We start from the raw sequence: 14,617 nt of genomic DNA, 5'->3' as shown, positions 1-14,617 counted from the left end.
GGCGAAATTAATTAGCTAATAAATGGCTTAATTAATTCCTTAAATCTAAATTAGCGGAACATGGATTATCCCTGAAAGAAAATATTGTATCCATAACGACTGATGTAGCAACAATTATGAAAAAAGTTGGAAAGTTGATTGGTGTAAATCAGCAATTGTGCTGTGCACATGGAATTCAATTAGGAGTAATAGATGTATTATACCAAAAAAAAAAATAAAGAACAGAAGAATCCAAATACTGTGGATATAGAAACTTCGGATTCCAACTTTGAAGAGAGTAAGAGTGAGAGTGATATTGACAAGGAAGATAATGATAATGTAATTGTTGAAGAAGATATTGCTAATGAGGATGAAATATTAACCTATGAAGAATTGCTTCCTATAATTTATAATTTTTTTAATTTACTAAAATATATACTAACTGAAAATAAAACAGAATATATGTTAATATTAGATTCTAAAACACGTTGGAATAGTTTACTCCTAATGATGGAAAAATTTTTGAAACTGAGAAGTCCAATCCAAAAATCAATAATCGACTTAAACCTGTAAATTAATTTTTCAGATAGTGAATTCGACTTAATATCCAGAACTATATCAGCTCTACTTCCAATAAAACTGACTTTTGAGGCATTATGTCGGAGAAATTCTAATTTATTAACAGCTAATGCAAAAATAAATTTCATGTTGCAGTCACTTAAAGAACCGCATAACATCACTACCTGAAGAATTATCTATTACATTGAAAAATCGCACAGAAGAAAGGCATACTGAAATAGAAAATGTCTTATGGTATTTACATAATTATAATGATTTTAAAAATGAAAATGAAAAAGAAAAGAAAATAACCAATTTAAATCTGATTAAGTTTAAAGTAAATTTTCTTAGAATTTTTTTTACCCACAAACATATCCACATTCAGAAGAATTCGGTTCAATTATCGAAGATTATGATGTCATTACTGTCGATAGTGAAAAGAAATTGTCTCTTGAACAAAAATTAGAATTAGCGATAAATAAAAATATTTCAACGAACCAAAATACAATACAGAAATCAGCTATATCCTAAACCATCCGACGAGAAATCGATTTATTTGAAGATGAGAGATTTAGAGGTAAATACTTGGGAAAAATATATCGCGCATTGCTAACAGTATCACCAACTAGCGTAGATGCCGAAAGAACGTTTTAAACAGCTGGTAATTTGTACACAAAATTATTTTTCAGGCTTAATGTCAGTACAATTGAGGCATTATGTTTTTTAAGATCACATTTCAAAAATCTGTAATAGTACCACAGAGTGAATAGTGATATTTACACTTTTTTTGTGATTTAAATAAATAAGATGTTCCTTTACTTTTTTGTGATTATATACTGTTATAATTTATAAGATAAAATTTATTTTTTGTGATATTTACACTCTCTAACAAAACTGGCAAATAAAACAAAGAAACACCTGTGTTTTCTTTCTTTTTCTAAAATTTCTAATACCGGTATTAAAACCGGTATCCCGGTATTATGATTTAAAAAATACCGAATACCGGTATTGAAATTTTGGTTCGGTATTGCAATCCCTAACCACTACGTATGATTGGTATTATTTCTGTCTGTCTGTGACCACGACGAGTCAAAATTTTTTTATGCTAAGTGGCGGAATTTTGGTATATGGATTTAAAGCAAAATTTGTCGATTTCTATCAAATTTTGGAAGAAATCTATTCAGAGAAAATCTGCCTTGGTGACATAGTATTAAATTTAAATCATTACCATGATGAATTTGTGTCAAGACTCCGAAATTCCATTTCATTATTAAATGATAGCCTACAAATTTTTACTAAACAATCTTGAATCTTCTCGGTAATCGGACAGTCATCGCAGATGTGTTCTAGAAAGCGACATACAATAAATATTTAGTGTTTTGTTTCAAGCGGTACTTGCATAAAATGAATAGATAACTTGTTGAACCCATATTATATTTCCGTTTCAAGCATTTACCATTGATGTGGTTTAAATTTGTCTCTATTAGCTCTACAATACTAGTGATTTCATCTCAATATGCATTAACATTTAACATTATCTAGACATTACTTTTATAATAATTGCTACCATCATTCTGAAGTTAATGGCAAGGGTAGATCTATGAAATAAAGGGGTATCCTGTATAAAAAGCTGTGCCGAAATCAGTTTCGCTTTTATGAAGCGCATTATACCCTGCTTATTTAACATTCTACATTGATTTTGATTTCCTTTTAAAATTCTTTCACATTTCATGTAAAATTGTTAGAATTGGAAAATTTAATCATAATTGAAAATTGAGCTAGTAGTTTTGAAGTAGAGACTAAATCAAAGATTAGACTTCCTGAAAAATAATGAGAAAAATCTCATATTTTTCTTATTTATTGTTTTTTAACCAAAATTTCAAATTGGATTCTTTAAATCAGTAGTTAATTTAATCTTTTACATTTTTAATTCTGATGATGCAGATTTAAAAATAACTCCGAAGTATGTAATAGCTATTGATTTCATTTCTTGCTCTTTGTTTTATAGTGTTTTAATGTAATAATTTCTAAATGGACCGAGTCTCCCTACTGAATAAAAATTATAAAATACTTTGTGCATATCGAGTACAGTTTATTGAATTATTGATAGCAAAACAATATAACTTGCAACTATGTAAACGACAACTTTTACTTATGAAATATATTCTTTATGACAACACTTTAACAATATTTAAATTTACATTAACTAGAAAGCGTGTTTCTATACGTTTATATTGAATTTTTAAAATATTTTGCAGTAATAATGTAACTTATGTATTTTGTATGTAAAACGTGGGTGTCAAAGTCTCAAGTTCGAATTTTTTAACGATTTTTCCTTATATTACGTATACGAGAAAGTAAAAAATGTACTCAAAGTTATGAAAAGTTAGAACTCACTAAGTGGAGTCAATTTATGTCATTGATATATGATAAAAGAATTATAATATAATATTATAAAATAGTTTAATAAATAATTATAAATTTGCTATGAGAATTCCTCTAGTTATTTAATGAGAAAGTAATAATTCTTATCCGATGATTTTGACATCGCGTAAAGAAACTCCTTTAAAAAATAAATAGCAACAACAAAAAAAATACAGCTGTGAAGATTTAGGTTAATACCATACAACATCGGAAAATAGACTTTTATCTTGTCCTCATCTATTGACGGAAATAAAATTCCTCTTAGCGTGTAATAAATATTGCATAGCTGCACGCTATTGGAAATTCTCACATGACTGCATCGATCTGCCCTTGACATTCATATAGTCTCCTCTATCGTCTATAAAAAAATAGGCGTGCCAAGTCGTCAAACCGCATGAGCGATGGTCTAATTAAAGAATTATATATAGTTCGATATTTTACCAAGCTGTAAATCTAAAAATGGATGTAGCAGCCCACGCTTCTATATGTAATCTACATGTAATAGTCTGAAAACATGATTCCCTAGACGTTCGCCTGGGCGATGATAAGAATGCAGAATTATGATAAAAGTTTTAAAACCTCGAGGTTACATGGCTATTAGAGGTCTCAAAATTAAAAAAAAAAAATCTTAGGTCATTTATTTCTTTGGATCTAATTTATTGTCTCTAATATGAAATATACAAAGAGAAGAAGAGATCGTCAAAAATTTTGACCTCCAAATTTTGATGAGTCTTTCGACCTCTCTGAGTACAAACTAACTAACTAAATAAATAATTAAATAAATAAATAAAAACAAAAATAAAATAAAGGCTGTCTGCTTATTATATATCTAACCATCATTATCTGAACGCGATACTTAAAAAATGACGCTGCGAGCAAAATGGATGAAAATTGGAATTTGATCTTTGCACTAAAGTTACAGATTTTTTTTTTTTACCTTTTTTTTTTTTTTTGTTTAGTTGGTCTTGGGATAAGTATATGCATTTGTACATAATAGCTTAAAAACATAGTGAGCCATATAGATGAAATTTTGTATATGGATTTATTAATAGTGTAGATCTATATAATCTTTTAACAAATGATTAGAGTAATTAGTGTCTGCCGATGAATTTTAATTTGTGGCCTCAATTCCAAAATTATATATTTATATATAATTTTGTGCAGATCCGTTTTGTGAGCTTGTTTGTCTGTCTATGTTCATATGAACATAATAGCTTAAAAATACAATAAACAAGATAAATATTTCTATGAACCATTCTGTAGTATTTTTTTTTTTTACTTAACTGAATGATTACCACTATTGTGATAGACTAATAAGCTGATTACCAAAGGCAGTCATTCTTAAATGAAAATATTAATTTAAATAAATTAGCCGCACATTTATGTTCATGAACTTTTTCCGATGTGTTTCCGAAGAAATACTACAGAATGTAAAGCAAATACTTGTACTTCCTATGTCCACAAGAAGACTCTAAAAATATTGTATATAATCAAGCCTTAAAATAAATGAATAATAGCAAAATAAACAAAATTGAGTTTCTATGTCTCTGCTGATAATAAAGAAGAATTCGTGTGTATGTGCGTGAGGAGGAGTACTTTACAGAACTAGAAAACAGAGTTACCAGATTTCTGATGTATTTTGGAAAGCGGGAATGTGCACTTCGGAAAGATTTTTTTGGTAGAAATAATAGTTATTTTAGCCTTTAATTATTTGGTAAAAATATTAGATTTTGGCCTTTTTTCCTTAATTTTCAAAATATTATACCATAAAAATAAGTTTTACACCACCTTAAAATCCAAAAAATTATCTATTGATACCAATATTGCTTAATTGTTTTTTTTTTGTCTATATTTAATGAATTTTTTAAAGAGTTTAAAACTTATTTTTCAACCATATATTTCTTTATAATAAAGAGACTCAAACAGATTTTTTTTATTGTTCCTATATGAATATTTCAAGCTGGATATTTTCCCAGTTGCTGGTAATGAAGGTATAAAGATACAGCTTACTTTCCCATGATGAGTAGATTTCTGTATAAAATATAATTTTAATAAGCTTTTTAAAATTTTCTTATATTTAAAATTATGATTAATTTCACAAGTAAGTAGGATGATGGAAAAAAATTTAAAGGGTGTCAGTATTCAAGAAGTTTAGTAAGAAAGTTTTTATATTAGTTGAAATTTAATCGCTTCCATTTCAAAATAAAGTTCAAATTTTAATTGAGATTACAAATTATTGAGATGTATAAAATAATATCCTGAATATTAATGTTCATGCAATATATAACCCCAAATGGTAATGTAACAGGACATTTGTAAGGGCAAAAAATAATAAATAAAAAATTTGTTTAAAACTACTTTTTTGAAGAAACATCTAGAGCAAGCTACATTGATTTAACTGAACATTTAATTAATGGAATATTTTAGAAACATTAAACCCAGCGATCTAGTTGGCCATCGAAAGCTTCTAGCAATGAAAATCCAAGCGGAAGTAGATACTGAAATATATTTTCAATCATCGGGAGTGATCTTCCCAAAACTTTCTTACAACTTTCAAAGAAAGACATTATCACCCCACCCCCCACCCCCGCAAGAAACTGTGGGCCTTGAGCAGGGTCGAGAACATTACTAAGGCTCAAATTTTTATTTACAGAGTCTTTCACATGAGATTTGTGTACTTTGAAGCATAATAAAGAAAAACTAATATGTATTTTGACGATTTTTTTTTCAATCGATATAAGTCCATAGTTTTACATAGAACTGCGATTGCAGCCACAAGATCACATACCAAATTTTAGTTAAAAACGCATTATGTTATAGCGTTTTTCATTTATCATATTGCATGCGAAAATACAGACTGACAGACGATTTTGCTTTGACAGATTAGGTTCAAAATATGCTGAGAAAAAAAATTTAATAAATCTGGGTACCAAATTTTATCCATCCACTCATTTATGTTTTGTAGTTATTTTGTTCATTTGCACTCCATAACTGGATAATCAAACCTCTTCAGAATGGATTTTATTCAAAATTTGATAGAAATCTAAAATTCTGATACTAAGTCTACAGACAAAATTTCATCCTTCTAGCTCAAAGCATTTTTGAGTTATCGCGCTCACAGTCACTCAGACTTAATTCTAAAATTGTATTTTTCGGACTCGGAGATTCGTGGAGATTTGTCAAAATCTCAACTTCGAATTTTTTAATAATTATAATACTTTGAAAGTGAGTTTGAATCTGTCTCGGAAGAAGGGCAATAATGTTAGTCTGTTGTATAAAACCGATTATAAGTGTCTGTTTGTCTATTTGTCACAAGAACACCCCGGAATAGTAAATATTAGAAATATGAAATTTGCCCATTTCATTCTGAGGTCCATTTTAAGTAAATTAGTTTACTTCAATCTTTCAAAAGTTCTAAAAATATTATTATAAATTTTAATGACATTACATTATTTCTAATTACATTATTAACATTATTTCTAAAAGTATTCGACTATGTAAGAGAAAAAACCATGACAAATATTTAAGTAAAAATTTTGTTTACGAAACTAAAAATAATGTTTAATTCATCTTTAAGTAAATTTACAATATTCACATAAATAAAATTAACTATAATAATTAAAGGAAAAATTGAATCTCTCTCCACAATGCGATTCCGAGCGATTAAAACTGTTTTTTATGTACTGATGTTGGTACATATAAAGTTCATTAAAAAATTTCTGTTTAAATAGACTGCACATTCATTTAGTTATTCTTTTTCATCTGAGTCTGAAATTAAAATACTTTTCCAGTGATTTCGGGGTGTGGTGCGAAAGATGAGATCCTCAGTTGTCATCCTCGTCATCTGACCGCAGTTCAAAATTACGAGATCCGTCCCAAAATAACCCTACTGTTGCTTTAAAACGGGACGTTAATATAACTGAACTCCAATGATGTGGGGAACAATTTTGAACTGCATATATGAAAACATAGATATTTTTTTGTTTATATATTTTATTGTTCCTATTAAAATATAAATATTGTTCTGAAATTTCCGGGGTTCGTTTGGATAGTGGAAGTTATATGGCGTGAAGAACGCTCAATCATCAGGCGGCAGTAGAAAATAAAACAACGACGTTTATTTACACGAAGACACACGGGACAGCACAAAGACGATAACTATATACAGCACAGAAGACGATTATCTTCAGCCGAGACGTGCTGCAACAACAGCATATAACAAGACTCTACTGCAGACAGTAGCGCACAGCTTAGTTCAGCAATAGCTTCACTCCGTCGCTGCTCCGCTTTTCTCTGTAAGGCCAGTTCTTTACCGTCGATTCCGACTACTCTGCTCTGTCGATTCCGACCACGACTACTCCGTCGATTCCTCTGCTCCGCTCAGTCAATTCCGACTACTACTCGACTACTCTCTCGTCTACCTTCCCCTGGCAGCTGCGGCTGCTTCCTTTTATAGGTCTCAGGAGGCGGGGCTAGGAGCCTCTCAACCAATCAGGAACGTTCGAGGCGTAACTCGGTTCCTACTGGACGGGTCCGGAAAATTCTCGATGTTTCGGGTATAATCTATTTTGGCGCCAAATTCGCCAAATTCGTCGCCAAGTCGCCAAAAGGTCGCCAAGTTTGTCGTCAAGATCTGGGACCTCCTATGGAACCAGCTATGCTGGGAAGCAGCATCACAGATTCGTAACAATATCATTTTCATGTTTTCAAAAAAGTATTAACTAGAAATAATACAAGTGTGATAGAACTTCTTTTAATGAAAGTAACAACTAATTTTTTGAGATTCCGAATGCAATATTTTCACATTATGATATTTCAATTACAATAATTTTCTATGACTTTACCAAAGCCAGCTGCAAACTTTACTCTTTGTATTAGAGGTCATGATGTTTTCCATTTTTTGTTCAGAGAATATTTGGTTCGATTTCTTTGTGTTAGAGCCTGAATGCTCCTCGCATGCTATGATGCATATTAAATCTTCAGTAATTCATCCAATGCAGTGCCACATGTAAGTTTGGAGAGAGAGATTCCAATTCAGATAATGCTTTCATCATCTGAAATCCTTTTATGTTAAAAATTCTTTTCTAATTATTCATACCTATTGACTAACTAACGTATGATTTTGCACATATAGCTTCAAAGTATGGCGTTAAAATAAACAATCAAATGAAATCTAATATCTTTTCTATTTGGAAATACTATTACCATATTGATTGGAACCGTTAATTCCAAGAAATAAAGAAAAAAAAAGCAGATTATTTATCAATATGCTACTTAGAACTCGGAATATTATCATTATTTTTATTTTAAGATTTTTAATAATTCTGTTTTTGGAATTTTAATATTTATGTTATTGATTTTATAATAATGCTTTTAAAAAATTTCGATACAAATGAAACAAATACAGTGGCTCAAAAAATTGAGAGTACACCTTACTTTTACTTGAAAAATACGATTTTCAATGTAAATAACGCATTGCCGGGAAGTGCAAACATGTTTTTATTTTTACACATAACAGAAGGTTTAATTTAGAGTAAAAATAAAGAAAAACCAACGAAAAACTTCTAAATTGAAAAATTTTAGAAGCATTTTAAATAAACATACTCAGATTTTTGCCTCAAAAAATTGAGAATACACCAATGAAATTTTTGCAATATCTCGCATAGAAACAAAGTCTCACTGTTAATTTGCATATCTTTTGGCTTTTATAGTGGCCTCTAAACGTCATGGTACCGATTCGACAAATTTTTGGTGGCATCTGAAGACAATTTACCTCATTCTTCTTGCAACACTTGTTTTAAATGGGTTTGGCTTCTAATTCTGTGTTTTTGAACCACTTTTTAGTATGGCCCACGAGTATTCAATGGCATTGATGTCGGGATACTGTGGTGGTGTGTGTAACTACTGTTTACAATGAAAAAGAAACCACATTTTGACGTTACGTGCATTCTGTTTGGGATCGTTGTCTTGCAGGGAAATGAAATTTCCATCTAAACCCCAATTTTTAGCACTTTCCTTTAGATTGCTGCGACCCTATGGTTCATCCAACTTGTTACAGAAATTTCTCAAATCATAGACAGAAGTGTAAGTGCTGAAACTGTGCGAAATGTAATTAGACAAGCTGGATATCAAACTCGTATTGTTAGAGATAAACCGTTCATCAGCTTGCCAACTCAGAAAAAGCATTTGAAGTTTGCAAAAACTCATCAATTGAAGACCAATAACCTTTGGAAAAAAGCTAGATTTAGTAATAAAAGAAAACTCAACATTTTTGGCAGTGACAGCCATCGTACTGTATGGAGAAAGCCTAATACTGCTTTGGATTCAAAAAATTTACGCCCTACAGTTAAACATGATGGTGACTCCGTCATGATTTGAGGTTGCATGTCTTCATCCGGGGCAGGAAATTTAATTTTTATAGATGGCATTATAAATGATTTGGTTTACTTGGATATACTTCGCAGCAGTCTAAAGGAAAGTGCTAAAAATTTGGGTTTAGATGGAAATTTCATTTTTCAGTAGGGCAACCATCCCAAACAGAATGCACGTAACGTCAAAATATGGTGTGTTTTTTATTGTAAACAGCAGTTACAAACACCACCACAGTACCCCGACATCAATGCCATTGAATACTCGTGGGACATACTCGAAAACGTAGTTCAAAAACACAAAATTAGAAACAAAATTCATTTCAAACAAGTGTTGGAAGAAGAATGAGGTAAAATATCTTCATATACCCAAAAAAATTGTTCGAATCGGTACCATGATGTTTAGAGGCATTATAAGAGCCAAAAGACATGCAAATTAATAGTGACACTTTGTTTCTATGCGAGATATTGCAAAAATTGTATTGGTGTATTCTCAATTTTTTGAGGCAAAAATCTGAGTTGTTTATTTAAAATGCTTCTGAAATTTTTCAATTTAGAAGTTTTTCGTTGAATTTTCTTTATATTTACTCAAAATTAAACCATTTGTTATGTGTAAAAATAAAAAGATGTCCGCTCTTCCCGGTAATGTGTTATTTATATTGAAAGATGGATTTATCAAGTAAAAGTAAGGTGTACTCTCAATTTTTTGAGCCACTGTATATGTACAATATATAAATGTAAACGGATGTCGCATACTTCAATTTCAACGAGAAAGTTTGAAAAAAAATAACGTTCATGTCGCCATTTGTTATAATTATTTCCGTATTTAAGGTTTTTAATAACTTTTTCTTAAAAATTTTTCATCTGAAATCTTGGATCATTACAGGAGGACTCTGGCATCAAAATTTTCCAAGTACACTCAACTGCATGGCGATAAAACTTTTTATACACTATTATGCGTCTCTAATTTATAGTTTCATTTTTGCTTTCTCGTTTACGAAGTATAAAGTAACTTTTGAAATTGTCAAAAAATTCCAACCCGAAATTGTGATAAATCTCTACGTTTTAGACTCCCTAATTCGAAAAACAAATTTTTTGAAAAATGTTTGTCTGTGACAAAGATAATTAAAAAAATGCTTTGAGTTAGTCGAATGAAATTGGCACATTGGCAATACAAAATTTGCAGATTTCAGTCAAATTGTGCAAAATCTGTTCAAAGGAAGTCTTTTTAACTGCTGTTCATGCGTACGTTAGCATGATAACTGCAAAACGAAGAGAGATGGACAGATAAAATTTAGTGCACAGATTTAACATCTTTAGTATGAACACCTCCCAAATTTTGAGCCAAACCCAAAAGGGTTTGACTGCCTGTCGGTCTGTACTTTCAGAAACATGTTGTAACATTCCCCGTTTCTCAGTACTGATAAGACATTTACAGCCAGCTGTGTCGTCGCTGTTACTTACTAAACTCCTCGAGATAGTCAGATGGTGGATCTTTTCACCTGAGTGCTCTCGCATCTGTTCATTAGCGACTACAGTGAAAGACCACATGTTCCTCGTCCAAGAGGTATTGATAGTACCTTCAAAGAGAAAGGGGTGTCCAAACATCTGGATGCTAGATGTGTTTCATTGTGAAAGGACCTTCCCACGACCCACTGGCGCCGCTGAGAGAGCATATTGCTGAACCCCGATTGGCCGAAAGAAAGCTCAAATGACCAATGTAAATTAAGAGGCGGAGATTGTCGCCGAAATAAAGTGCGGAGGTTCCCCCCCCCCTTTTTTTTTTTTTTTTTTTTTTAAGGAGAAGAAACGAATTGCAGGCGGACTGTTGGACTACGCCCACGAGTTCTGAGTCCGTGAACCGACTGAGTTTCAAGAAACCCCTCGACTTCGACTGTTGTATCTCCTACTACAGGTGTAAATAACTATTTATTTAACCAAGATTAGAACAAGTTGTTCTTTTGTATTTATAGGACTGTAAAATAAAGAATTGTCTGGAAATTCTGCTTCGTTATTTGATCAGTCTAGATCAAGACATTATAATGTAAACACGATAACTCAGAGACGAAACTACTTAAATGGATCAAATTTGGTATGTGATTTTGTAACTTTAACTAGTTTTGGGTCAAATGTTTATTTAAATTTGTTGGGAAGAACGAGTCTAAAACCCAAATTGATTTTTTTAATACTTTTAATCCATACAGGATTTAATCACCAAAAACTCCTTTCAAGGATCACGCGATTGATTCTATAAAGATGCTAGATTCACGCCACTGGTTAATATTTCATAACTATTGTACACCAATGCCATTCAAGGCGTTCACTGTGATAACATCTTTATTAGGGAGTCTGTGAGAAAGTTTTTTTGGGGACCATTCTCGCTGGTTTTCATCTAAAAAGAAAACAAAAATTGATATAATGCATTTTTACTGTAGGTTTTTTAATGATATTTTTTTTACAAGCATTCTTTTAACATTTTTTTTCCTAGCTGTAATAAAGTGACAATCTTGTAATGACTTAGATTAATAATATAAAGCAGCGAAAGGTGGACCATTTAAGATAATTGTCTTGGACATATCACATGATTTATTTTCATGACACTAATTTTAGTGTTCTACTTTTACAGAAATGATTTCACCGTCGTCATAACTAACAATAAGATTTTTTTTTTTTTTTTTTTGCCAGTTTGCCTGTATCTGATATTGATTAAAAATCTTGATGATGTATTTATAACCAATGACCGGCGTAAATGCCGAGTGCATATTTCGCATGCTCTCGTGACGGTAGTTTGTCACAAGACTAGAACAATGACAGTGATAGGACATTTGGGACACGATAAAATTCTACAGATTTCACTTTGGTTCTTGATTAAAGTCGATCAATCAGTTGCATGATATTTAGACGATAAAGGAAAATTGATTATAAAATTATCAAGAAAATAGAAACAGTTCTGGGTATTTGATTCGAAAATGCAGAAATCTCTGCTGAAAGAGGATGTGGGAAAACATGTAAGATAAACAAATTATGATAAGATAAATTCGTTTTTTTTTTTTTTTTTTTTTACATAAGATAAGCTATTTTAGTCATATTTTATATCACTGTATACATATGAAACATATATATGTAGGTATATAATCCTTTTTCAAGAGGTACACATATCCAACACTTCTTCCCATCGAAATATAACAATTTCATATGCAAAGCTAAATAATAATAAAAAAAACTTGCTTATAATTTTACCCTTGCTTACCTGCCTTGACTAGCCGGTTCCTCGTCAATATTGGTCGTGTTTTATTAAATCTCTTGCATATATATACAGTGACGGATTGGATCTGAGAATAGTAGTTGCCGAGCTGCGACGGGTGGGACCATTTACTGACCCAAGTAATTCGATAAATTAACATAATTCATTCCCAATTAAAAAAATATGTCAGTTATATTACAAATTACATTAGACAGGCATTATACATATTTATGGAAGTGAGGATATCAAATATAAATGCAAAGTTATGAGTGAATTTTAAATTATTTTTTGGAATTATATTTAGAGAATTTTTCTTTATCCAGCTTATAAAATAAAGTGCAAATTCTCTACCAACTTTAAATTTTTAAAAAAGAATACTTCTTATTGGCGAAGATTGACTATTAAAAAGTACAGAAATATATTATATTCAGTTCACTACTTTAAGGAGTTTGAGCTCTTTAAATGTTTATGGAAATCTATCAATAATCATTTTTCCAACCAAATCATCTTATAATTCCTGTTAAGCTGAAAGCAATATATAGGATTCCACGTTCTCTTCAGCTAATGAATTTCAGCTTGGAAAATGCATAATACACTTGAGTGATGATAGGATACAGACGACTTAATAAAGTTCAAAAAGGGGGTTATATGCTTTATCGTAAACCCTGTGTGATGCTAAATTTTAACACACGCTGTAAAATTGTTGCAGCTTTCATATTTATTACAAGTAGGATCCCTTTCTCATCAATATTTCAAACGCTACCAATTTAGTTGTTAGGATGTTTTGTTCTTAATTTTGACATTTTTTTAAAAAAAATATTTTTATTACCGATTTTCAACAGTGATTTGCAACAAATTCAAATAAATTTCATTGTTTCATCAAATCGGTAATTCTAATGTTTCTATACTACTAAAAACACGATTGTAAGGTTTATTTTAATTCTTATGATATAAAATTTTCACTTGTTATAGTAAAATGAAGCCCATTTTCAATGTTTCACTAGTTTTTTTTACTTTGATAGATTTACTTGTTAGCCATGGTTTTAATTTGTGATTTCCCTTACTTAAGATAATTTTCTGTGAAAGTTATGATATCCATTTATTGTTATTAGCAGTGTTTAATTACCAGGGTGTTAATCAGGATTGTTGATTACTAAAATTTTCAATTAAATATTTTACGTAGCGTTCTCTTGTTAGCCGGTTATGATGAAATATTTCAATGCGAAACGAGTTGAATATAAATTAATTATCCGTTTAGTAGGTTAATTATTTTCTCAGTAAGTTTTCGAATTGTAAATTTTGATAAACATATAACATGCACTATTTTTTAGAAATCTTGCATCATTCTGTTTGTTGTGCCATGCATCTTTCTAATTTTTTTAATACCTTACTTAAAATTTGATCTTTAATTTGAAACAGGAAATATTAAACAACAATTAATACATACGCTTCCTTGCAGGAACTGTTTTAAAATGGCAACACTGTAAAAGTTTATCATCATTATCATCAAGTTAAACTTAATTGTAAGTATTAGAGAATTTCCCTTTATACCTTCAAACAGAAACCTACTCATCATCGAAAAAAAAAAAAAAAAATGCGTCATTCGTTCATCACAAACAAACAAACAAAAAACCCAACAAAAACAAAGTAACAGAAAAAAAAAATCCAGCACATTCCTTCAAATAGTTCTATTGTAATATATGCGATACCTACTCTCTATTCACTAAACACATGAATATTGGTTTTACCTTCAACTTTTTGCCCCGAACCTATGTCTCTCTATATATTTTAAAGATATAACCTATGTCTCTCTATATATTTTAAGATATAACCTATGTCTCTCTATATATTTTAAAGATATAACCTATGTCTCTCTATATATTTTAAGATATAACCTATGTCTCTCTATATATTTTAAAGATATAACCTATGTCTCTCTATATATTTTAAAGATATAACCTATGTCTCTCTATATATTTTAAGATATAACCTATGTCTCTCTATATATTTTAAAGATATAACCTATGTCTCTCTATATATTTTA

This window comes from Argiope bruennichi, chromosome 2, assembly GCF_947563725.1.
Source record: "Argiope bruennichi chromosome 2, qqArgBrue1.1, whole genome shotgun sequence".
Lineage (NCBI taxonomy): Eukaryota > Metazoa > Arthropoda > Arachnida > Araneae > Araneidae > Argiope > Argiope bruennichi.
This window is presented reverse-complemented; position numbering follows the sequence as displayed.